At 43.8% G+C, this 27,264-nt stretch overlaps 1 protein-coding gene and 1 long non-coding RNA gene across 2 annotated transcripts in view; both read left to right on the top strand.

The window, feature by feature from the left end:
• Positions 1 to 27,264, top strand: part of LOC117522924 (pro-neuregulin-3, membrane-bound isoform) — a 1,011,312-nt gene that overhangs the window by 610,945 nt on the left and 373,103 nt on the right. The gene's annotated exons all lie outside the window — the stretch shown is intronic.
• On the top strand, positions 529 to 25,506 carry LOC117522925. Its single transcript, XR_004564377.1, has 3 exons — positions 529 to 545; positions 4,526 to 4,530; positions 25,334 to 25,506. It is a non-coding gene; the product is annotated as an uncharacterized LOC117522925 (long non-coding RNA).

Here is a 27,264-nt window from a genome sequence, read left to right as displayed (position 1 = left end):
TTTTGTAAAAGAGATTTTTAATCTCAATGAGACTCTTTTCCTGGTTAAATAAAGGTAAGAAGAATATATATATATATATATATATATATATATATATATATATATATATATATATATATATATATATATATATATATATATATATATATACATAATATATAATAATTCTGGTGGCCATTTTTTGGCTGATGAAAACATCACCAAGCTCAATACAAATACAAGTAATTTGATCACTTTTCAAAGGGGTCAGACCCATCATTCAAGTCAATTTAATGTCAATTTAATGTGACATTTCAGGTCAGCTTGGTGTGTAAATCTCATAGTTCCAGGTAATGATAGCCATCAGCTGGCTGTTAGAGACAAAGCAAAACCAGATGATTTCAATAGACAGTCAATGCAGCCCGAGCTGGTTTTCATTGGGCAGCCAGTTGCGGAAGTACAAATTCTCACCTTTCAGATTCATCACTTTGTCGGAAGTGATGTGTGTGTGTGTGTGTGTGTGTGTGTGTGTGTGTGTGTGTGTGTGTGTATGTATATATATATATGTGTGTGTGTGTGTGTGTGTGTTCTTATTTTTTTCTTTTTTTAATTTGCAATCTGCACATACCTTTTTTCATTCTGTTAAATTTTCTGTTTATTTTCTTTTCTTCCCCACACCTTTCAAGTCTGTCTGTGGTTTACTCAGGTTTATATTTGCACTGAAAGGCTTGCACCTTACCTTTCACTGTACTTGTTAACAATGACAATAATGAATCTGCATCTGTAAAATTTATGAAATACTATTGTTAAAAACATAATTACCAGGACTGTACTGGTTTTCCAGAGGATATCTTGGTGTTAAATGTGATGAGATGTAGATGGAATGCATTGCGATGGAACATCAGGACAAAACAATCAACTGTCCAAATTCCTGTAATAATAAACAGCGTGCGGGTGCCTCAGTCTGGACGACTGAAATTCAACGTCAAACAGATGCCCACTTATCGCCCGGCTGGTGTATCTGGCTAGTTTTACAATTTGAGGATGGAGCGATAATCTAAGTTGTTGCCAGTCAAGACCCAGAGTGATTCCACAGTGGGGTGGATGTGGCAATAAACCAGCACAAACTCCCAGCCCTGGCCCTAACTAAATCTGCCTAATATGTAAAATTTTATTCTTTTATATCAAAAACTCACTTTATTGAAGAAGAATTTTCTGGAGTATATGTTGCACCTGTCAAAAATGTTTCTTGTAGAAAAAAGAAATGCATACATTGCACCACATTATAAATTGCACTGGAGTTTGGAGTTGCACCTTTTTCTGTATGTGGAACTCACTTTTTAACACTGTGTTTCCCAGGAGAACAGTTTAACAACTAACGAGAGCTCTGTGAAGTGCATGTGCACACCACAGCCTGTGCTGTTACTTAGCATCAGGACTTTTAAATTGAAAATGGTAAATGGACTGCATTTATATAGCCCGTTCCCATCTGCATCAGAAGCTCAAAGTGCTTTACAATTATGCCTCACATTCACCCATTCACACACCGACGTCAGGGTGCTGCCATGCAAGGTGCTCACTACACACCGGGAGCAACTAGGGGATTAAGGACTTTGCCCAACGGCCCTTGGTGATTTTTCAGTCTGGCCCACAGGTTACCATCCCACAGTGTTTGAAACACTACAGTCATAAAAATGTGGGTTCATTGTATTTTTTTTTTTTTTTTTTAATTGATCAGCTCTTTAATTTGGAATTTTTTTGGACATTTTTACTGTACTTTTACTATTCGCAGTTCGCAGTTTTTGTTTCATGCTGTGATTCCTGAGAAAGCCAAGCATAAATAGTAATTATTATTGATGAGAACATGTGACTTTCTCTAGCCTCTAGGGTTAGCTGTGAGTCAAAGATGGTCTAGAGAAGTGACCCATTTTAGGGATGAGAATTTGTATATCCAGGAAGTGGTTGAATGAAGTCTCTGTGACATTCGGTCTCTGATCTACTAAGAGAAACATGACTAAAATTATACTTGGACACACCAGTGCGTCCATGGACCCAAGAGGGTTAACACATAAACCCTGAAAGGCCATTAGCTATCCTGTCAACCCTTGAGCCATTTGAGAATACTGTGAGGACATTACTTATTTCCTCGTTATTAAGGACCTATTACAGTGCATTCATGATGACCATTGAAACCTTTGCTGGATAAAGTTTTTCTGCTTTCTTCTGTTTCCTACCTTCTCCTCTTTTCAGCAAAATGCTGAGTGACCTGCTTGGCTTTTGGCATAAACGGAAGAAATGAATACCATTACCGGCTGAGAAGGGAATCGTTCAGAATGCAATGGTGCTGACTGCAGCAAGCTAAAAATCTTGCACCTGTCAACCCAGCCACAACCAAGAAGGTTTTCCTGAAACATCCATAAACCTTTCCTCCCACTACAATTAGGCTAATGGAGGATTGCAAATACATTTCCACTATGATTAGACAAAGATTTAATGCTGCTATACTGGCACATAGAATAGAACTTCAGTTAGTGGCTAACTTATCAAACAGCTGACTCAAAGGCAAAATACAGCAATCACAATTGGGAGGAATTGGTAATTGATCTTGTCAAGTGACATGCTTGTATGCACAGCTTTCTGGACTCATACCAGATGCTCAAAAAGCCTCAGAAGCATTTAAACCATCACTGCCAAAGACCACTGACAGTTCCAGCCCTGCGTGGATTCATTCCCACACCTCTGTTTCTTTGTTCCACACGCCTGTTCAACCTCAACTATTACGCTTCGTTCTTTTAACCACTTCAGGTGCCAAGGAATATTTGTCTCTGTATCGAAGGAGAGACACAAAGAATCAATCATCTCCATTTAGGAGATTGATACCTCTGAGTCAGCTGCTAAGGTTTAAGTTAGTTTCAAAAACAACAGAATGTTTTTGGATGAATGGTGTCTGCTTGTGTTGAGGTGTTCCACCCAGACACTTAAAAATATCCCTCTTTGTTGTCTGCTGCTATCTTTCGAAGGAACTATTTTCCACTCTGAGACTTTATGATATTATTGGGTAATTCTCATTTCTTTAAAGATGTGTTTAAATGATCAGTCAGGAATTTGGGATTGAGGTTAAATTTGATATCATGGGTTTGTCAATTATTAATGATTATGAATAATTAATTATTTTCTAAATAGATTTGTTCTCTAAGTACAGAGATGCATATGGATCATTCTGGTCCTCGCTCCACTGAGCAGTGGAGCAGAACAGCAGTAACAGGGTTTTGTCGGGAGCATGAGCACCTAACCTGCGATCTAACATATAGGTTAGGTGATTTGCAAGCTTTATAATTGTCCAGGTCTCCATCTAAAAGAGATCTTGATCTCAGTGGGACTAATCTGGTTAAATAAAAGTTAAATAAAAAAAAAAATGAATGAGGCATCATATTTGGAAAAAATGCTTGAATGTCACATTTTTCTCCTGAGGAGAACCTCGGCGTTGCGTATGCACCGCTGCGGAGTGTGCCAAAAAAATCTGAAGAAGCCCAAAGTGGGCTGAGCTGACAGCCAATCTAAGTGTACCTTTTTAACCATGTGACCATGTGAACCAATGGGCAATGAAAAAAGCAAACATAGCTATTAGCCAATGTCATATTTGCATCAGCTGGTGATTGTAATCATGATTTGGTAGAAATTCAGTGCCCACGAAAGGCCTAGTCTTTGAGGAGCAAAGATGGGCATGAGAAAATTATCAAAATGTTTAACAACAATGGTCCTCAAAGAAAGACTGGAAGGAATTTGTACTTTTCCCCCTCTACAGTCTATAATATCATTAAATGATTCAAGGAATCTGGAGGAATTTCAGTCCGTAAAGAGCAAGGATGTAAGTCTAAGATGAACACTTGTGATCTCTGATCCCTCAGATGGCACTGCATCAAGGACCGTTATTAATCAATAGCTGATATAACCACATGGGCAAGGAATCAATTTGGGAAGCCTTTTGGCAAGCACTACAACACAGTGTTCCATTCACAAATGCCAGAAGTGGTGTCAACTGGGTTGGACCTTCACACAGTGGAGATATTTGCTGTGGTCAGACAAATCAATATTACAGTGCATTTTTGAACAAAATGGATGCTGTGTGCTCTGGAACCAAGATGAAAAGAACCATCCTGACTATTTTTAACAATAACTCCAAAAGCCATGGTCTCTTGTGGCATTGGGTTGTGTCAGTAGTTTTGCAAAGATAATGTACACTTACATTGAGATTTTCGAGCCACATATGGTGTCTTAAAACAGCATCTTTTCTAAGGATGTACATGCATTTTCCAACAAGACAATTCAAAGCCACAATATGCAAACCTTACAAAGGCATGGCTGTGGAAGATGGCTGGAAATGGGAGACTCAGTGGAAACCCACACAGAGAGGAACTTGGAAACGGTGGAAAGTAAATGTGATACCAAATGTGCCACCATGCTGCCAAGTACTTTGCAATTTGATGCCTTGACTCACCACAACGTTAACTCTAGTGTGTTGCCCGTGGGGATCCACGGGTTCTAGATTGGGTAGCGTTTATAAAATACATAGCTGACATTTTTCAAGGACGGTAATAACTTATGCAAAGTTTCTGTAATGAGTTGGAATGGTGTGTGAGTCCAGAATGTTTTTAGAGCCTTAGATTTCAGCAGTTTTTAGAATAACTCAACCCTTTTATTTCCTGTTAATTATGTAGTTTTGTAAAGTTAATTTACTCTCTTAATGTATTTATAAATTGTTTACGTTCTTGTTATTGTATACACACTATTATTATTATTATTTTTTATTATTATTATTACTTCTGTTTGGTCATTTGATTTTAAATGAACCACAATGGAAATAAGTGTTTTCACTTTCTTGTGCCATCCATGTATTTTTAACATATTAACAATTATATTATGTAATTATATTGAATTTACTCAATAAAATCACACATGCATGCTTTTAATATATAGATGATTTACTGCCCCCTGCTGGCTTGGCATGTGAGTCCAGAATGTAAGTATCAACATCCATTGTTCAGTGTTGTTTGCTAATATCCATGGTTTTTCTAAAAATATTAGTCCTATCAACATTCTGTTTTGGTTACATTCATCCTTGACCCAAAACACATAAGCATACCAAACGGCAAATGTCAGCTCTCCCCAGTTTGTCCGTTGTCAAAACTGCACATGCGCATGGATGCACACTTTTATTTTTACATATCCACAAAAAGATGATGGCGGAAGACATCAAATGCACAATCCATCTTACTCATGGTAATGCCAACATGACACTTAATTAAAGTGACTAAACCAATTTAGCTATAAAAACACAATAAATCAGTAACACTAACAACACTGCTAAACTAACATGAACCACAATAACATTTGAAACCCCAAAACTCAGAACTCCCATGGTGCATTGCATGGACTTGCACCTCCCTATCTGGCTGACCTGGTAAGGCCCTATGTACCACTTCGGGCCCTGCATTCACAGCGTGCAGGACTTTTATGTGTTCCCAGGGTGAATAAAAAGTCTGCGGGTCACAGAGCTTTCTGTTACCGTGCCCTGCTCTGTGGAACAATCTCCCGGCACACATACGACAATCAGATACTGTGGAGACTTTTAAATCACGTTTAAAGACTCATTTGTTTTCCTTGTTTTATCATTAGTTTTATTGTTTTATGATGTGTTTTTATTCTTTTGTTCTTTTATGGTTTTGTCTTTTTATTGTGTTTTGAAATTTTTAATTCAATTTTCTCTGTTTTTATTATGCTGTGTGAAGCACCTTGAGGCGATCTCATCACAAATTGGCACTATATAAATTAATAAATTTGAATTTGAATTTGTCTCTGGACGGGTGCTGAAAGACTGTGCAGACCAGCTTGCTGGGATTCTCACCAAAATCTTCAAGTGGTCCCTGACACAGTCATGCCTGAAGACCTCCACCACAGTCTCCCTACCCAAAAAATCCCCCATAACCAGCGTGAATAACTACCGGCCTGTTGCACTCACACTGGTGGTGATGAAGTGTTTTGAAAGACTGGTGAGAAGTCACATCATGTCTTTCATGACCCCCACTTCAGACCCTTACCAATATGCTTACAAGGCCAACAGGTCAACAAAGGATGCTGTGAGCATCCACACCATGCTGACCCACCTGGAGCAACAGGGTAACTACACCCGTCTTCTCTTCGTGGATTATAGTTCAGCATTCAACACTGTCCTCCCCCATGGCCTCATGAGGAAACTGCTGAACCTCAAGTCTACCTCATTCCACACATCTTTGGATTAAGGACTTTCTGTCAGATGGCTCACAGAGAGTCAGGATTGCCCCCCACATATCCACAGCTCTCACACTCAGCACCGCTTCCCTTCGAGGATGCGTGCTGAGTCCACTGATCTTCACCCCTCTACACCTCTGACTGCACTGAGTTTCTTTTGGATCTCTAGAACTATACTTTGTTAATTCCTAGGTATTAATTCGGGCCTCTATTGTGATACCTTGTATCCTTTAGAGATGGCTCCCACTTTTTTGTTATGTTTGTATTTTCGTATCTCAGCAACAGAATGTCACAGATCCTCCACTCAACCACTTCCTGAAATGACATCTTTGCTCTGGTTTCCATCTTCTCTTTAAACAATCCCTGACTCACAGACAATCTGAGAAGCTGGAGCAGGTCACATGGTACTGTGTCATCTGCGTCTGTCTGTAACTAAGTGTCTCAGCTGTGTGTCTGAGCAGAGCTGATCAATAAACACTCAGAAAATTCTAAATATTTTAATTCTAAATATTTAATTCTAAATATTTTAATTTTCATGCATTAATTTTCTGTACCTGCTTACTCCAGTTAAGGGTCACGGAAGAATCCCAGCAAATATAGCATGAGAGCCACGGTACACCCTGGACAGACAGCAAGTTCATTTTTATTCACGCAAAGAGAATTAGTGAGGAAAAATGTACATGGAATAATAATTTGCCATCTGGATACGTGAACAGTAATTATGGATTAAATGTTGGAGTTTCTGTGACTGAGAGATTTTACTCAAATGATGAGTTATTTGAAAATAGAAGAGATCCAGTTGAGATTAGCAAGTGTATTTATTTTGCAAATGCAATCTTTTAAAATGTAATGATGCCACCAAATGTTCATAATCTGAACACTCGATGCTGTCGTGTGCATACGGCAGAATAGATCTGTTTATCAGGAGATGTGTATGTTTCCTTGTTTAATAAAATAGACATGAGTTTTACTATTTTAAAATGACCATAATACCCTGCCAATTAGTTATTTCCGACTATAAAATTAACCCTCTGGGGTCCGAGGGCATTTTTTGGACAGTTCACTCGCCTGGCATAAATGTTTTATTATTGCTGTTAACAGCTCCCCCTGCATCCCACAATCAAGTTTTATGTCTCTTTTTTTCAGGACAACCTGTGCTTTCATAATATATATGCTTTTGTTGTGTTTTATAAGTGTAATAAAAGTTTACAATCAAAAATAAGGAAGGAAAAGTAAAGCGGAAAATAATTTTCCACACACATTTATTCAAAACACACAGCAAACTATAATAAACAAATGTTTTGACACTTTATAAAGATAAATTGAGGTTTTGTGTGAAAGACTGTACAACAAAAAGGTTCAAACAATAAACACAAATGCACATTTTGAACAATATATACAAAATTGTCTATGCATTTTGTTTTGTTTTGTTTTTTTGTCTTCATGGTAAAAGCAACAGTAACATTCACATGCAAACTAGTGGAGCAATCCTGATAGTTACACACTCTTTGTTTGAGCATGTGAGATTGTCATCAGAGGCTCTCCATCTGCTTTCACTGATCGCTGTGCGTAATGGCACAGGGCGCATTGGAGACCAATAGTAGGTACTCATTGGAGCACCCAGGGGGCTATTCAAACGGCCCAACTAGTAACATATCATTCCTGAAAACAAGCTTTGGCTTTTCATGTGAGGTGAATCTACCCTACGATTGGATTTTGGAAAACCATGTGACAGTGAATCAATTCCGATTGGACACTCACATTGCGCACGTCATCACACAGCTTCTATGAGGAGTACAAAGATGGCCGATGGCTGGCTCGAAAGTCCGCAGAGTTAACTTTTCACCAAAACAAAAGTATATTTCTATCTCATATCATTAAAAAGTTATTTATACTTTAGTAAAGCTTGGTCTTAGCAGTCGTATACAATGGTGTCGGCCCCAGAGGGACATGAATTGGTGTCTTTTGGCTACGGGTGGTGCAAAAAAATAGCTTAAAAATGTTATTGTGCTCACTTTTCTTTTTGTTCACATCCCATGAAGCTTGATATGTAGTATTCAGACTTTATTCAGTCTCATTTTATCTAAATCACTCAAAAAATGTAGTCATGCATAGTGGCGGGCAGCATTTTTACTCAAACGTTACATTTTCATTTTTGACATACAGTATATTATATACTGATTCTTTACAATAATGCTTCACATTCACCCCGATGTCAGGGTGCTGCCATACAAGGTGCTCACTACACACTGGGAGCAACTAGGGGATTAAGGACCTTGCCCAAGGGCCCTTAGTCATTTTCCGGTCAGACTGGGATTTGAACAGAGGATCCCCTGGTCTCAAGCCCAAGGCTTTAACCACTAGACCATCACCTCCCCTTGGTGTAGTTAGTTTCAGTGAGAAAGGATCTCGGTTCAAACCCCACCCCTCTCACATTTCTTCATATAATTTGGAGTTGTGTCAGGATGAGCATCCAGCATAAAAACCTGCACCAAATCAACTTGCAGATCCACCTTGTATTTACTGTGGAGACCCCGAGTGTAAACAAGGATAATCCACTGCTTTTATGAACCTATGACTTTGATAAACCCATTTTTTAACACCAAAACATCCACATGGATAAAGGTGCCATTTCACTAAATAAATGAAGAATTTCTAAAAATGCATTTAAAATTTTGAACTTTGAGCCAAATTATATCTTTATACAGTGTTCTAGGCCATTGGACTACCAGTATGTAGACCAGGGTTCCATTCCAAGTGTGTGCTTCAGACAACCTGTCTGTGTCCTTGGACAAATAAACACAACTGTAGACGTTAGTGAGACGGTTCTTACTCAAGGTTTCTGCTTGATTCAAGATGGTGCTTTATTCAAACAGTCTAAGAACAGGTGGGTTTGGGAATGAACCACCAAGATGGTGCTCACAGGAAGTACAAATGAGTGTGTCCACTGCTCAGAGATGAACAGAGAGATATCAGCTGATAATGTCTCATGTTCTGTGTGACATGGTACGGTGGAGATATTCAATTAAACCTTATCAGGTGTGTGTGTGTGTGTGTGTGGCTGAAATATGAACATCCAACAGAAGTCTTTGTTCTATCAGAGACTCTTACTGATACAATCTCGTAATATCTGTGAGCCGCCTGCAAATAGAGCTCGTTAAAATGTCATTATCGGCTCCAGTAGGTGGCATCACCTGGAATAGAATGTGCAAACCACATTTTGGCACAAACATTCCATTTCCTCAGAGTGCCATTTGTTGGACTGTGCAGCTCCACAGAACAGAGGCGGGAGTCTGTGCTGAAGATTTTAAGATGCTGATTTGAAATCTCTGAGAAAGCAGCAGGTCAAATGCCATCACAAACACAGGATTACAAGATCACACACCTCATCTTCAAGGGAAAATGTCAGTAAGGTGAGAAGGGAGCTCAGGAAAACTCTTTTTGCCTTTTATGAAAGAAGAAGAATTAAGTACAATAAAAACCCTGAAGCCCACTGGGCCAGTGCTTATCCCCGGATGCTGTAGCATGGAAGTGATAAGAGTCTATGACTTGCCCTGAGTGGACTGCCCGTCCATCACAAGTTACTGCCCTAGTCAGTGGGCTGGTACCCATTTACAGGAGTTCAATCTCACTCTATTTGTTGGTCGTCTGGTGTCAAAATCATGAGCAGTTGTAAAGGCTGCAGCCGGTCCTCAGACCCCAATTATGTGGAATTTCCCAACTGTTGGACCAGGATAATCAATGGCCTTGTGTTTGTCGGCAGGCCAACAACATTCCCACATTAAAAAAACCCTTACAGAAGCATCTCCAGATCGACTCTGGATGTGGATATCCCATCCAGGAATCGATCAAGAGACAGTCTTCGTGTCCACTGAGGGATTGATGAGATGAGATTTATTGTCATTGTCATTACACGAGTGCCACAACAATGAAATTACGTTTATACTCCAATTACCTCAAACAAAATACAGCAATTTATCCATAATTGTTGTGTGGGCCACTGAAGAGGAGGTACTGCTGGCCCACCACCACCAGATGGCGCCCTGTTTGGAGTGCAGGCTTCAAGCACAAGAGGGCATCGGAACTACTGGAGTGACAGCTGTTACACATCATCAACACCAGCTGTCACTCATCAACTACATCCTCCATAAAAGCCGGACTGCAACTCCACCTCCCCGCCGAGAAATCAGCTACCATTCAGGTAACCTTCTCTGCTGTGGTTTTCTGAGACTGAATATTGTTCTGTGTGCAGCCGTTTTCCTGTGGATACAGTCTGAAGCTGGATTGGCGGATAGTGTGAGCGCGACGTCTTCGCCTCTCACTCCTTCCAGGGAAGTGACTGACAGGCGCTGCACAGGTGATTCTGTATCTGGAGGTGGAGGTTTTCCCTCCTGGAGGAATTAAGCACTGTAAGATTGCTGGGTGTGTATTCACACACCCACCATTAACTGTTTCTGTTTCTGCCAGCAGTACCGGGTCTGAATGCTGAAGACAGTGGCCACCTGGGGCGCAGGGCTTGGCGGCTCCGGTGTTCTTCAGATCCGTTGGTGGTGGAAACTGTGTGGGATCCGGCTCTTCTCTTGCCAGACGTCTTCTATCTTTGAGCCTGCCCACACGTCACCTCGTGTATGATTGACGATCCACATTCTCTGTCGTTGTCTGTATCTCGTTGTGCGATTCACAACATTAAATTGTTACCTTTTGGCTTATCCATTGTCCATTCATTAACGCCCCCTGTTGTGGGTCCGTGTCACGACACCTTCCCAACAGGATTTCTCGGCCAGCGTCATGGATCCCGAGGGGCGTCAACCAGAGCTTGAACAGCCAATGGAAGAGCGAGGTGCTCAGGCGCCAGCAGGAGGCGTGTTAGGTGAGCTGCAGCAAATTCTAACCGCTTTCACTGCTCGGTTGGATTTGGTAACCGAGCAGAACGTTATTCTCAATCGGAGGATGGAGGCTCTCACCGCCAGGGTGGAGGTGCACGATCAAAGCGCTGCTGCAGCACCTCCTCCTGCTGGTCCCATGCCCGACACAGACGTTCCACTGGTCGTTCAACGGCCCCCCCCCCACCGTCCCCTGAAGCATACATAAGCCCTCCGGAGCCGTATGGAGGTTGTGTCGAGACGTGCGCGGACTTCCTAATGCAGTGTTCGCTCGTCTTTACACAGCGTCCCGTCATGTACGCGTCAGACGCTAGCCGGGTGGCTTATGTCATTAATCTGCTTCGAGGAGAGGCACGCGCCTGGGCTACGGTGCTCTGGGAGCAGAACTCACGGCTCCTAACGTCATACGCTGGGTTTGTAAGGGAGTTCAAACAGGTTTTTGATCATCCCAACAGAGGCGAGACCGCTTCGAGCGTGCTACTGTCAATGAGACAGGGGCGCCGGAGTGCAGCCGAGTATGCAGTCGACTTCCGCATCGTGGCTGCGAGGTCCGTCTGGAATAACGTTGCACTCCGCGCCGCCTTCATAAACGGACTATCTCCGGTCCTGAAGGAGCATCTGCTGGCTAAGGAGGAACCGCGGGATTTTGACGGGCTTGTCAACCTGGTTATACGCTTAGACAACCGCTTAGAGGAACACCGTCGGGAGCAGGGCGGGGGGCGTGGCCAGGCACGAGCAGTCCTTCTTCCTTCCGGGTCCGAAAGGGTGCCGTCGTCCCCACGCTCCACAGCCAGAGGGCTCTGTGTGGCAACAGCTCCCCCTGCTGATGAAGCTATGGACACGAGCAGGGCCAAAGTGAAACCAAATGACAGACAAAGGAGGCTGGCCCGCGAGGAGTGTTTTTTCTGTGGCTCTAGTGGTCATATACAGAGGAACTGCCCCAAACAGTCAAACTACAACGCCCGTCCTTAGATACTGGGCTAAGGGTGGGCCATAACACGCATGCGGGGAAGCCCCGTAGATCCGCACGAATCCCAGTCACGATCCTAAGTGAGGATTTAACCCTTCACGCCCCAGCACTAGCAGACACGGGGTCAGAAGGGAATCTTCTGGACAGCAGATGGGCAAAGGAAGTAGGGCTCCCTCTGGTGGCTCTGCCTTCACCTTTGAAGGTACAGGCACTAGATGGCACCCTTCTTCCATTAATCACACACCAGACACAGCCCGTGACATTGGTTGTGTCTGGGAATCACAGGGAGGAGATTGTGTTTTATGTAACACCTTCTACCTCCTGAGTGATTTTAGGGTTTCCATGGATGGTGAAGCACAATCCCCGGATTGATTGGCCGTCTGGAGTTGTGACGCAGTGGAGCGAAACCTGCCACCGGGAATGTTTAGGATCCTCGGTTCCACCCAGTGTGACAGCTAAGGAGGAGGTCAAAGTCCCCCCAATCTGACGGCGGTGCCGGAGGAGTACCACGATCTTGCTGACGTCTTCAGCAAAGATCTGGCACTCACCCTTCCCCTGCACCGACCGTACGATTGTGCCATCGATTTGATCCCGGGCACTGAGTACCCGTCCAGCAGGCTGTACAACCTCTCACGTCCAGAACAAGAATCAATGGAGACCTACATCCGGAACTCCACCTCCCCGATGGGCGCGGGTTTCTTTTTTGTGGGTAAGAAGGACGGCGGACTCCGTCCATGCATCGATTACAGAGGGCTGAACGAGATTACGGTTCGTAATCAATACCCATTACCTCTGTTGGATTCAGTGTTGACGCCCCTGCATGGAGCCCAAATATTCACCAAACTCGATCTTAGGAATGCGTACCACCTGGTTTGGATCCGGAAGGGAGACGAGTGGAAGACGGCATTTAACACCCCCTTAGGTCACTTTGAGTACCTGGTCATGCCGTTCGGCCTCACAAACGCTCCTGCCACGTTCCAAGCATTGGTTAATGACGTCTTGCGGGGCTTCCTGCATCGGTTTGTCTTCGTATATCTAGACGACATGCTCATCTTTTCTCCGGACCCTGAGACTCATGTCCAGCATGTACGTCAGGTCCTGCAGCGGTTGTTGGAGAACCGGCTGTTTGTGAAGGGCGAGAAGTGCGAGTTCCACCGTACTTCTTTGTCCTTCCTTGGGTTCATCATCTCCTCCAACTCCGTCGCCCCTGACCCGGCCAAGGTTGCGGCGGTGAGAGATTGGCCCCAACCAACAAGCCATAGGAAACTGCAACAGTTCCTCGGCTTTGCGAATTTCTATCGGAGGTTCATTAAGGGTTACAGTCAGGTAGTTAGCCCCCTGACTGCCCTGACCTCCACTAAAGTCCCCTTCACCTGGTCAGATTGGTGCGAAGCCGCGTTTAGGGAGTTGAAACGCCGGTTCTCGACTGCGCCAGTTCTGGTGCAGCCTGATCCTAATCGCCAGTTCATACTTGAAGTGGATGCCTCTGACTCAGGCATAGGAGCCGTGCTGTCCCAGAGCAGGGAGTCCGATAAGGTTCTCCACCCTTGTGCCTATTTTTCCCACAGTTTGACCCTGGCTGAAAGGAATTATGACGTCGGCAATCTGGAACTCCTGGCGGTGAAGGAGGCTCTTGAGGAGTGGAGACACCTGTTGGAGGGAGCGACGGTGCCCTTCACGGTTTTCACGGACCATCGGAACCTGGAGTACATCCGGACCGCCAAGCGGCTGAACCCCAGGCAAGCCCGCTGGTCACTGTTCTTCGGGCGCGTTGACTTCCAGATCACATACACACAAACAGTCTTTTTCAAGACTTTTTTACTTTTTTACTTTTTTACCTTTTTACTTTTTTACTTTTTTACTGTGCTCCAACGCCTAAGGAAGACCTCTAACGGTCGAAACATCGCGACGGAGCACTTTTATCAGCTAACTTTCATCAGCGTTGGCAAGCTAACTAGCTTGCTAACGCTTTTGTTTTTATTTAATTTTTTTATTATTTATTTATTTATTTATTTATTTATTTATTTTTTAGCACTGTTGTCGTGCGTTATCTGTGCTGCTCCACAGCGTGTTTAGTCGATTTTGTTTTATTTTAGCACCGTTGTCGTGCGTTCACTGTTGTCGTGCGTTGCCTGTGCTGCTTCATGGCCTGTTTGGTGCCTTGATTGGGGCACTCCTTCTGCTGAATCACCTCTAAATTATTTACACATTATTCACTTTGTGTGTTTTTAGGAATCCGCTAGGTTGCATAGCTACTAGCTCTTAGCCGATTTAGCATGGCGGCTTCTCCTGTCTCTCCCGTACTTTTCTGCTCTGGGTGTGAAATGTTTAGTTATTCCTCGGCCTCCTTTAGCAGTAACGGTACTTGTAATAAGTGCAGCTTATTCGTAGCTTTGGAGGCCAGGCTGGGCGAATTGGAGACTCGGCTCCGCACCGTGGAAAATTCTACAGCTAGCCAGGCCCCTGTAGTCGGTGCGGACCAAGGTAGCTTAGCCGCCGTTAGTTCCCCCCTGGCAGATCCCGGGCAGTCGGGAAAGCAGGCTGACTGGGTGACTGTGAGGAGGAAGCGTAGCCCTAAACAGAAGCCCCGTGTACACCGTCAACCCGTGTACACCGTCAACCCGTTCACATCTCTAACCGTTTTTCCCCACTCGACGATACACTCGCCGAGGATCAAACTCTGGTTATTGGCGACTCTGTTTTGAGAAATGTAAAGTTAGCGACACCAGCAACCATTGTCAATTGTCTTCCGGGGGCCAGAGCAGGCGACATCGAAGGACATTTGAAATTGCTGGCTAAGGCTAAGCGTAAATTTGGTAAGATTGTAATTCACGGCGGCAGTAATGACACTCGGTTACGCCAATCGGAGGTCACTAAAATTAACATTAAATCGGTGTGTAACTTTGCAAAAACAATGTCGGACTCTGTTGTTTTCTCTGGGCCCCTCCCCAATCAGACCGGGAGTGACATGTTTAGCCGCATGTTCTCCTTGAATTGCTGGCTGTCTGAGTGGTGTCCAAAAAATGAGGTGGGCTTCATTGATAATTGGCAAAGCTTCTGGGGAAAACCTGGTCTTGTTAGGAGAGACGGCATCCATCCCACTTTAGATGGAGCAGCTCTCATTTCTAGAAATCTGGCCAATTTTCTTGGATCCTCCAAACTGTGACTGTCCAGCGTTGGGACCAGGAGGCAGAGCTGTGGTCTTATACACCTCTCTGCAGCTTCTCTCCCCCTGCCATCCCCTCATTACCCCATCCCCGTAGAGACGGTGCCTGCTCCCAGACCACCAATAACCAGCAAAAATCTATTTAAGCATAAAAATTCAAAAAGAAAAAATAATATAGCACCTTCAATTGCACCACAGACTAAAACAGTTAAATGTGGTCTATTAAACATTAGGTCTCTCTCTTCTAAGTCCCTGTTGGTAAATGATATAATAATTGATCAACGTATTGATTTATTCTGCCTAACAGAAACCTGGTTACAGCAGGATGAATATGTTAGTTTAAATGAGTCAACACCCCCGAGTCACACTAACTGTCAGAATGCTCGTAGCACGGGCCGTGGCGGAGGATTAGCAGCAATCTTCCATTCCAGCTTATTAATTAATCAAAAACCTAGACAGAGCTTTAATTCATTTGAAAGCTTGTCTCTTAGTCTTGTCCATCCAAATTGGAAGTCCCAAAAACCAGTTTTATTTGTTATTATCTATCGTCCACCTGGTCGTTACTGTGAGTTTCTCTGTGAATTTTCAGACCTTTTGTCTGACTTAGTGCTTAGCTCAGATAAGATAATTATAGTGGGCGATTTTAACATCCACACAGATGCTGAGAATGACAGCCTCAACACTGCATTTAATCTATTATTAGACTCTATTGGCTTTGCTCAAAAAGTAAATGAGTCCACCCACCACTTTAATCATATCTTAGATCTTGTTCTGACTTATGGTATGGAAATAGAAGACTTAACAGTATTCCCTGAAAACTCCCTTCTGTCTGATCATTTTTTAATAACATTTACATTTACCCTGATGGACTACCCTGCAGTGGGGAATAAGTTTCATTACACTAGACGTCTTTCAGAAAGCGCTGTAACTAGGTTTAAGGATATGATTCCTTCTTTATGTTCTCTAATGTCATATACCAACACAGAGCAGAGTAGCTACCTAAACTCTGTAAGGGAGTTAGAGTATCTCGTCAATAGTTTTACATCCTCTTTGAAGACAACTTTGGATGCTGTAGCTCCTCTGAAAAAGAGAGCTTTAAATCAGCAGTGTCTGACTCCGTGGTATAACTCACAAACTCGTAGCTTAAAGCAGATAACCCGTAAGTTGGAGAGGAAATGGCGTCTCACTAATTTAGAAGATCTTCACTTAGCCTGGAAAAAGAGTTTGTTGCTCTATAAAAAAGCCCTCCGTAAAGCTAGGACATCTTTCTACTCATCACTAATTGAAGAAAATAAGAATAACCCCAGATTTCTTTTCAGCACTGTAGCCAGGCTGACAAAGAGTCAGAGCTCTATTGAGCTGAGTATTCCATTAACTTTAACTAGTAATGACTTCATGACTTTCTTTGCTAACAAAATTTTGACTATTAGAGAAAAAATTACTCATAAACATCCCAAAGATGTATCGTTATCTTTGGCTGCTTTCAGTGATGCCGGTATTTGGTTAGACTCTTTCTCTCCGATTGTTCTGCCTGAGTTATTTTCATTAGTTACTTCATCCAAACCATCAACATGTTTATTAGACCCCATTCCTGCCAGGCTGCTCAAGGAAGTCCTACCATTATTTAATGCTTCAATCTTAAATATGATCAATCTATCTTTGTTAGTTGGTTATGTACCACAGGCCTTTAAGGTGGCAGTAATTAAACCATTACTTAAAAAGCCATCACTTGACCCAGCTATTTTATCTAATTATAGGCCAATCTCCAACCTTCCTTTTCTCTCAAAGATTCTTGAGAGGGTAGTTGTAAAACAGCTAACTGATCACCTGCAGAGGAATGGTCTATTTGAAGAGTTTCAGTCAGGTTTTAGAATTCATCATAGTACAGAAACAGCATTAGTGAAGGTTACAAATGATCTTGTTATGGCTTCGGACAGTGGACTTATCTCTGTGCTTGTTCTGTTGGACCTCAGTGCTGCTTTTGATACTGTTGACCATAAAAGTTTATTACAGAGATTAGAGCATGTCATAGGTATTAAAGGCACTGCGCTGCGGTGGTTTGAATCATATTTGTTTAATAGATTACAGTTTGTTCATGTAAATGGGGAATCTTCTTCACAGACTAAAGTTAATTATGGAGTTCCACAAGGTTCTGTGCTAGGACCAATTTTATTCACTTTATACATGCTTCCCTTAGGCAGTATTATTAGACGGTATTGCTTAAATTTTCATTGTTACGCAGATGATACCCAGCTTTATCTATCCATGAAGCCAGAGGATACACACCAATTAGCTAAACTGCAGGATTGTCTTACAGACATAAAGACATGGATGACCTCTAATTTCCTGCTTTTAAACTCAGGTAAAACTGAAGTTATTGTACTTGGCCCCACAAATCTTAGAAGCATGGTGTCTAACCAGATCGTTACTCTGGATGGCATTTCCCTGATCTCTAGTAATACTGTGAGAAATCTTGGAGTCATTTTTGATCAGGATATGTCATTCAAAGCGCATATTAAACAAATATGTAGGACTGCCTTTTTGCATTTACGCAATATCTCTAAAATCAGAAAGGTCTTGTCTCAGAGTGATGCTGAAAAACTAATTCATGCATTTATTTCCTCTAGGCTGGACTATTGTAATTCATTATTATCAGGTTGTCCTAAAAGTTCCCTAAAAAGCCTTCAGTTGGTTCAGAATGCTGCAGCTAGAGTACTGACGGGGACTAGCAGGAGAGAGCATATCTCACCCATATTGGCCTCTCTTCATTGGCTTCCTGTTAATTCTAGAATAGAATTTAAAATTCTTCTTCTTACTTATAAGGTTTTGAATAATCAGGTCCCATCTTATCTTAGGGACCTCGTAGTACCATATTACCCCATTAGAGCGCTTCGCTCTCAGACTGCGGGCTTACTTGTAGTTCCTAGGGTTTGTAAGAGTAGAATGGGAGGCAGAGCCTTCAGCTTTCAGGCTCCTGTCCTGTGGAACCAGCTCCCAATTCAGATCAGGGAGACAGATACCCTCTCTACTTTTAAGATTAGGCTTAAAACTTTCCTTTTCGCTAAGGCTTATAGTTAGGGCTGGATCGGGTGACCCTGGACCATCCCTTGGTTATGCTGCTTTAGATGTAGATTGTGGGGGGGTTCCCATGATGCACTGTTTTTTTCTCTTTTTGCTCCATATGCATCACTCTGCATTTAATCATTAGTGATCGATCTCTGCCCCCCTTCACGGCATGTCTTTTTCCTGGTTTTTTCCCTCAGCCCCAACCAGTCTCAGCAGAAGACTGCCCCTCCCTGAGCCTGGTTCTGCTGGAGGTTTCTTCCTGTTAAAAGGGAGTTTTTCCTTCCCACTGTGGCCAAGTGCTTGCTCATAGGGGGTCGTTTTGACCGTTGGGATTTTTCATAGTTGTTGTATGGCCTTGCCTTGCAATATGGAGTGCCTTGGGGCAACTGTTTGTTGTGATTTGGCGCTATATAAGAAAAAAGTTGATTGATTGATACCGCCCCGGGACCAAGAACCAACGATCGGATGCCCTGTCCCGGGTGCACGAAGAGGAAGCCAAGGCCAAGTTGTCGGACCCAACAGAGACCATCATTCCCGAGTCCACTGTCATGGCCACCCTCACCTGGGACGTGGAGAAGACCGTCCGGGAGGCCCTTGCATGGAACCCGGACCCGGGGACTGGCCCGAGGAACAAACTGTACGTCCCACCAGAGGCCAGAGCTGCGGTTCTGGACTTCTGTCACGGTTCCAAGCTCTCCTGTCATCCAGGCGTGCGCAGAACCGTGGCAGTGGTCCAGCAGCGTTTCTGGTGGGCGTCTATGGAAGCCGACATCCGGGATTATGTCCAGGCCTGTACCACCTGTGCCAGGGGCAAGGCTGACCACAAAAGGACTTCGGGCCTCCTCCAGCCTCTACCGGTGCCTCACCGCCCCTGGTCCCACATCGGCCTGGACTTCATCACGGGCCTCCCGCCGTCCCAGGGCAACACCACCATCCTCACGATAGTGGACCGGTTCTCCAAGGCGGCCCACTTCGTGGCCCTCCCGAAGCTCCCGACGGCCCAGGAGACAGCAGACCTCCTGGTCCACCACGTTGTGCGGCTGCATGGGATACCATCGTACATCGTCTCGGATCGTGGTCCTCAGTTCTCTTCCCAAGTCTGGAGGAGTTTCTGCAGGGAACTGGGGGCCACCGTGAGTCTCTCGTCCGGGTATCACCTTCAGACAAAAGGACAGGCAGAGCGGGCTAACCAGGAGCTGGAGCAGGCCCTCCGCTGCGTGACCTCCGCGCACCCGTGTGAGCGCGACGTCTTCGCCTCTCACCCCTTCCAGGGAAGTGACTGACAGGAGCTGCACAGGTGATTCTGTATCTGGAGGTGGAGGCTTTCCCTCCTGGAGGAATTAAGCACTGTAAGATTCACACACCCACCATTAACTGTTTCTGTTTCTGCCAGCAGTACCGGGTCTGACTGCTGAAGACAGTGGCCACCTGGGGCGCAGGGCTTGGCGGCTCCGGTGTTCTTCAGATCCGTTGGCGGTGGAAACTGTGTGGGATCCGGCTCTTCTCTTGCCAGACGTCTTCTATCTTCGAGCCTGCCCACACGTCACCTCGTGTATGATTGACGATCCACATTCTCTGTCGTTGTCTGTATCTCGTTGTGCGATTCACAACATTAAATTGTTACCTTTTGGCTTATCCATTGTCCATTCATTAACGCCCCCTGTTGTGGGTCCGTGTCACGACACCTTTCTGACAATAATTATTACTTGTTTACTGTAATAATGGCACGCATCAGAATTAAAAACAACACATATACATTTGACATTGTTTATGTGCTCTAAACATGAAGCAGTCTGTCACCTAAATTGAGGTAAATTGGGTGAAGGCTGCAGCAGGAGGGGCCTGCGCCGCCCAGCTTGGGGAGTTGAAGGCTGCAGCAGTAAAAACCGCACTGCCTTCGAGGTGGCAGGGAGGAAGCCAGGGTGAGGGGAGCGGAGAGACATGGGGGGGGGGGTTGGGGGGTAATAGGGATGGAGGGAATTGTCATGATGTTTTGGTCACCAGGGGTCCCAGGTCCTCTGGACAGGCCCTGACCTGGACAGCACTTCTCCCAGAGGCTGAAAGAAAGCACAATCCCTCAGACACTTCCACCTGCACAAAAACTCTGGAAACATCAGCATCCTCAAGGTCTCATTTTAATCCAGATCCACTGATAGAACCAGGTCCAGCTTTGGTGAAAGCCTCTGCAGCAGACATCCTTAATGCAATCCCTTCAGGTGTGTTTAATTTGTATGACATGAAAGCACCATTACTGTCTGCAGATTATGTTTGCTGACGGCAAGCTGGGGATCATTTCAACTGTTTACTGGTGTGGAAAATCACGGCTAGAAAATCGACATTCAGCAACAAAATAAACAGGCATCAATCTATTACCGTTTCTTTGAGGATTTTTTTTCTCTCTCCTCTCTGATGAAACGGAGGTATCATTTTTCATAGCGTGAGTGAACATCCTGGATTTCTCACATCTGGTTTCTGAGGAGGATTCCTCTATTTCTGTCAATCAGCATCTCTCAGATCTTTGTTTTTTTTCTAAACGTAAGAGATGAAAATGATGTTTGCACTTATTGGTCAAAAGGATTGTGGTCCTAAAGATTAAAATTAACACATTAGGAAATAATATTTGGTCTAACTTTTCTTTTTGTCTCACAATTCTGCACACAAAAGAAACTCCCACATTAAGAGGAAAAAGATCCTGAGTCACCTGATGGGGGTGGAGGGGTGGGGGTGGGGTTGTGACTGGGGTTGAATTTGCAGAACATACGCCCCCAATGGTCTGGAAACATGCCCACCCACAAAATGTACAAAATCTATAGCCTTTTCATGCATTCTAAGGCAATGCAGGAAGCTAAATATTGACTCTCTTGTCATCATTTTCAGTACACAATTTTTATTTTGAACATTGGAAATCTTCTTATTCCACATGCAGCAGCATTCATCAATCAGCCTTTGTTTAGGTAACTACCTTGGGGTCTTGTTCATGGGGGCAAGTTGGAGAGTGAGATTGATAGTGGAGTGGGGTGGCATTTGATGTTTTAGTCACGCTGTCCTGGCCCATCATGGTGAAGGAGCTGAGCCGACAGGCAAGACTCAAAATTTACTCGTCGATTTATGCTTTTATTCTCACCTGTGGTCAGGACAACAAGAGTCCTCAGTCAGGTATTTGCGTTTACACTCCTGGATAGGGTGAGATGCTCAACTATCTGGGAAGGACTCACAGCAGAGCTGCTGCTTCTATACATCAAAAGGAGTCAGATGAGGTGCTTCAGGCATCTGGTGAGGATTCCCCCTGGTGGTCTTCCCAGGGAGGTCTTCTATTATGTCCAACTGAGAGGAGGCCCCAGGAATGACAAGGAGATGCTGGAGGGATTATATTTCCCAGCAAGCTTAGGAACACCTTAAGAGCCCCCAGGAAGAGTTACAGGACTTGGCCAACAATAGGGAAGTGTGGGTTAAGCTGCTGGTCTACTGCCACTGTAACCCAGACCCAGATAAGTGGCAAAAAATGAAATGCACTGGGATGCAAAAGAGTTTGTAGAACAGTTGAGTCTATATTTTGGTTCTTCTGTCAGAAGGTTTAAAAACTCATACTCAAAGTGAAGAACATGGGATGGATCATCTACACTCAACAAAAATATAAACGCAACACTTTTGGTTTTGCTCCCATTTTGTATGAGATGAACTCAAAGATCTAAAACTTTTTCCACATACACAATATCACCATTTCCCTCAAATATTGTTCACAAACCAGTCGAAATCTGTGATAGTGAGCACTTCTCCTTTGCTGAGATAATCCATCCCACCTCACAGGTGTGCCATATCAAGATGCTGATTAGACACCATGATTAGTGCACAGGTGTGCCTTAGACTGCCCACAATAAAAGGCCACTCTGAAAGGTGCAGTTTTGTTTTATTGGGGGGGGATACCAGTCAGTATCTGGTGTGACCACCATTTGCCTCATGCAGTGCAACACATCTCCTTCGCATTATCCGTGAAGAGAACACCTCTCCAACTTGCCAAACGCCAGCGAATGTGAGCATTTGCCCACTCAAGTCGGTTACGACGACGAACTGGAGTCAGGTCGAGACCCCGATGAGGACGACGAGCATGCAGATGAGCTTCCCTGAGATGGTTTCTGACAGTTTGTGCAGAAATTCTTTGGTTATGCAAACCGATTGTTTCAGCAGCTGTCCGAGTGGCTGGTCTCAGACGATCTTGGAGGTGAACATGCTGGATGTGGAGGTCCTGGGCTGGTGTGGTTACACATGGTCTGTGGTTGTGAGGCTGGTTGGATGTACTGCCAAATTCTCTGAAACGCCTTTGGAGACGGCTTATGGTAGAGACATGAACATTCAATACACGAGCAACAGCTCTGGTTGACATTCCTGCTGTCAGCATGCCAACTGCACGCTCCCTCAAATCTTGCGACATCTGTGGCATTGTGCTGTGTGATAAAATTGCACCTTTCAGAGTGGCCTTTTATTGTGGGCAGTCTAAGGCACACCTGTGCACTAATCATGGTGTCTAATCAGCATCTTGATATGGCACACCTGTGAGGTGGGATGGATTATCTCAGCAAAGGAGAAGTGCTCACTATCACAGATTTAGACTGGTTTGTGAACAATATTTGAGGGAAATGGTGATATTGTGTATGTGGAAAAAGTTTTAGATCTTTGAGTTCATCTCATACAAAATGGGAGCAAAACCAAAAGTGTTGCGTTTATATTTTTGTTGAGTGTAGTAGCACCTGTCCTCCTCTTAGAAGAAAAGAGGATCAGGTTCAGCCTGAAAATGTTTAATTTCCTCCCTTTCTTCAACACTGAGAGACAAGGAAGAGATAAAAGGACAACTGAACATTCCTGCCTTATGACAGCATAAAACCCTACAGTCCCCTCACTCTGTCATTGGTTGGCGTTCACAGTAAATCTACATTAATGTACTCATGGTACATGTACATGTATCTGTGGACAGTTTAGACCTTCGTTGTCCTCAGCAGCATTAATGATAACAGACTTTATTCACCTGTGGAGACGGACGCCGTTTGTGTCCCAGTTGTCGTAAGATATTATATCAGTAAATCTATATAATTGTTCAATTTGATTTTGTGTTATACATCATAGAGTTTATTTATAGCTCTATATTCACAAAGCTCGGCTTTAGCACAAAATATAAATGTGTTTACTCTTCACATATTTTTATTTTATTACGGATTTGTTTTGTTTTGGGTTTTTTCTGGATAAAACATTTTTGAATATTGATATTTGGGAAAGCTCCACTGCCGACATTCTGCGGAAGCTGCAAACTGTTGTGCAGCTTAATGAAATCCAGAGTGTATGTAATCTGTCCAGTGAGCAGATGAGTGATTTCTTCACATCGTCTGTGAGGAAGACAAATTCGCGGGACATCCGTCGCCTGCGGTCGGGAGGCGTGTGCCGCCATCCAGATACTGGCGACACATCCATCTGCATGTTATATTACCTCATTAACCTTTTCAGAGCTGGAATAGGTCAATTATTTGCAGGGAGACAGAATCCCTCACACAGGACTTTACAAAAGTTAATCTGATTTGGTTATTTTATTTTTTTATGTAATATGATAAAATCAATGATGATCAGGTTCCTGGCTGACACAACAGACAAGGTTACAGTTTGGAGATGACAGCCAGCAGATACAAGAACTGAGGCTGGAAGATGAGGGTGGGGTGGGAGGTGGGGGGGTTCTGCAGATACCTGTGCATGGAGCCGTCCGCGTTCAACAAGCTCTTGCAAAGGCTGGGCCCGAGAATTATGAAAGATGACAGAAACTGGAGAGAAAGTCTGGAATCAGAACTCAAGTTGGCTGTGACCCTCTGGTTCCTAGTAGCTCCTGGTGACAGGTATCCCACCCTCCAGTATTCGTATCGTCAGACCTTACTTGTGTGAATCGCTTCACTCACAGATCATTGACAGATCTGGCAAGTTTTTTGGACACTCAATGATCTCTCAACAGTCTCGCTTCTGGAAAAGGGGGGAATAAACATTGTTATTGCGTTGCAGCACTGTTTTGGATTTCAGGTTTGCCAAGCACCAAACTTGAGATGGCTGAAGAACCTGAAGCGCCTTAAAGCACCGATTCACCACGGATTTAATCATTCACTGCACTAACGTCACATAATGCGACTCTAACAAGCTGACATTAGCTTGAAAAGTCTCTATCGCTAAGTAACATGATGCTGATGGGCCTCACAAAATCCTATGCTAATGGGCTAGCATGTTAGCATGAAAACTTACGAGTGTCACATAACACAATGCTAAAGGTCGTCACAAAATGTTATGCTAATGAGGAAATGTTGACATGAAAATGCGCTAGTGTCACACAATGCGATGCTAACGGGCATCACAAAATGTTATGCTAATGCGCTAATGTTAGCATGAAAACTTGATAGTGTCTCATAACATGATGCTAATGAGCATCACAAAATGCTATGCCAATGGAGCAATGTTGGCATGAAAACCTGCGAGTGTGATATCACAAGATACTAATGGGCATCACAAAATGCTATGCCAATGGAACAATGTTGGCATGAAAACCCACGAGTGTGATATCACAAGATACTAATGGGCATCACAAAGTGTTATGCTAATGAGCTAATGTTAGCATGAACAGTTGATAGTGTTTCATAATATGATGCTAATGGACATCACAAAATGATATGTTAATGGGCTCGTGTTAGCGTTAAATCTCAATAATATCACATAACATAATGCTAAAGGTTGTCACAAAATTATATGCTAACATGTTAATGTTAGCATGAAAATGTGCCAGTGTCACATATTGCGATGCTAACGGGCATTGCAAAGTGTTATGCTAATGGAGGGTATGAAAACTGGCTAACTTCAGGCTAACTTTAGCATTACAAACTCACTTGTGTCATGTAACACAATGCTAACGGGCTAATGTCAGCTCAAGCTGAGTGGCTCCATTGTCAGAAACTGGACTGAAAGGGTGTAACGGTACATGTATTTGTACTGAACCATTTCAATACGGGACGTTCGGTTCAGTACAGGACTGTGCACGGGTGAGTTCACGTTGCATGTGTTTACATTCAGTGTTGCCAACTTGGCGACTTTCTCGCTAAATGTGGCGACTTTCCAAACCCTACTGATGACTTATTTCCTCAAAAGTGACTCATGACAAGTCTAGCTACTTTTCCTGGCATTACCGGAGACTTTTCTGATGTTTGCCAACTGAAAGTGAAAGTCTCTGTTATCACCGAACAGCAGCAGGTCTCCCCCTCCTCCGCTGACCACAGCAGCCTATAAAGCGCTGAGCGGAGGGATATCTACAATCCTCCTCACTCAGCCTACTGACCTACAGTCCAGATTATTATAAAGTTCCTGTATGAGTCACAGATTCTTAATAAAATCCACTGAATGTAAATCCAATTAGAAAGAAGAGTTCAGGAATGACAATAATTCCAGGTCACTGGAACAAAAATGTCAGTGAAATGTGTCAATTGAGAGAACGGTTCCTTGTTCCTGTTTCTGCTGCAGGAAGCTGTGCACAGGATCTGTGTGAATGAGCGTGGAGGTCATTTTCAAAGGCACGGAGAATGCACGCACACGCACACACACACACACAAACGTGAGCGCAGTGGGTCTGCTGGCTGCTGCTCCTCCGCCTCTGTCACCGTGATGGATCTCCTCCTTTTCCTGGCACCTCCCTTTGCTGCAGCAGAGGAGGTGTGTTTGGTGGAGGAGTAACTTAAATCCAAAAGCAAAGTGGAATGTAACTTAATGGAAATGTTGTAACGAGGAGGAGGAGGAGAAGATGGATATTTGTGGGCACTGATTGTTGTCCACGGGTCATTAAATTGTGGATTTGGTGTGCAGGAGGAGAGCTGAGGCAGAAAAAGAGGAAGTTCCTGCTGCAGGGTCCTTGGTTCTCTGATAATGTTTGTGTGTGGAGGCCTGAGTGGAAGAGTGCAGAGGAAAGAGAAAGAGGGGAAAGGAGAGACACAGAGACGGACACGGCGTATCCTTCAAAGGAAATCAATCTCTCTCAGTAACAACATCCTGCAGAGCTTCATCTTCTTTTACGGTTGTTCTCAAGGACCTCAATGGGGAACATTTCACATTCTGATCCTTTAGATCCAAACAGGCATGAAGCAGGAAAGGTGACATCAATCTGACATTTGACCCCAATGACCTTGACTTTCACCCAAGTGACTGACCTCTGGCTGACCTTGCCAGGACATTTCTGATCCAAATTTATTTCCACCAAATCTGCACCACTTTTGGTGTAAATCAGGTTGAAAGTAAAATTCCTTCACGATGGCCTTTGTCAAAATTGATTTTTTTTTTTTTTTTTTTTAGCAGCACTATTGGGGCCAACCTTTGTTGAGTTGGGATGAGTTAGATCGAAATCAGCAAAATTATCTTGATCCAAATGATTGACATTTGGCAGTCTTTAACTTGCCTGGGCAATTCCAGAACCATGTGTTCTAGGTTTGCTGCAAATCAGAGACAAAAACCTCACTTCTGACCTTTAACCCTTTGGTAAATGTGTTGTCGCACAGACAAGTCCAGTACCTACCTACATATGAATGGCAGGTTTAGTGGACATTGGAGTGAAAATTACTATTTTTACCTTTGACCCCTATGACCTTGACCTTCACCAAAATGAACCCTTTAAGGTCAATTCTGGGGTTGACCTTCATTAACGTGTCAAATTTAGTTGAAATCGGTCAAAGGACCTGGGAGGAGCAGGGGAACAAACAGACAGATGACCCCAAAAATTTAACCTTTCACCTCTATGACCTTGACCTTTACCAAAACAAACCCGTTAAGGTCTGTTCTGGCGTTGACCTTCATCAAAGTGTCAAATTTAGTCGACATCGTTCAAAGGACCTGGGAGAAGCAGGGGAACAAACAGA

This window comes from Thalassophryne amazonica, chromosome 13 (genome assembly GCF_902500255.1).
Source record: "Thalassophryne amazonica chromosome 13, fThaAma1.1, whole genome shotgun sequence".
NCBI classification, from domain to species: Eukaryota; Metazoa; Chordata; class Actinopteri; order Batrachoidiformes; family Batrachoididae; genus Thalassophryne; species Thalassophryne amazonica.
This window is presented reverse-complemented; position numbering and strand designations above follow the sequence as displayed.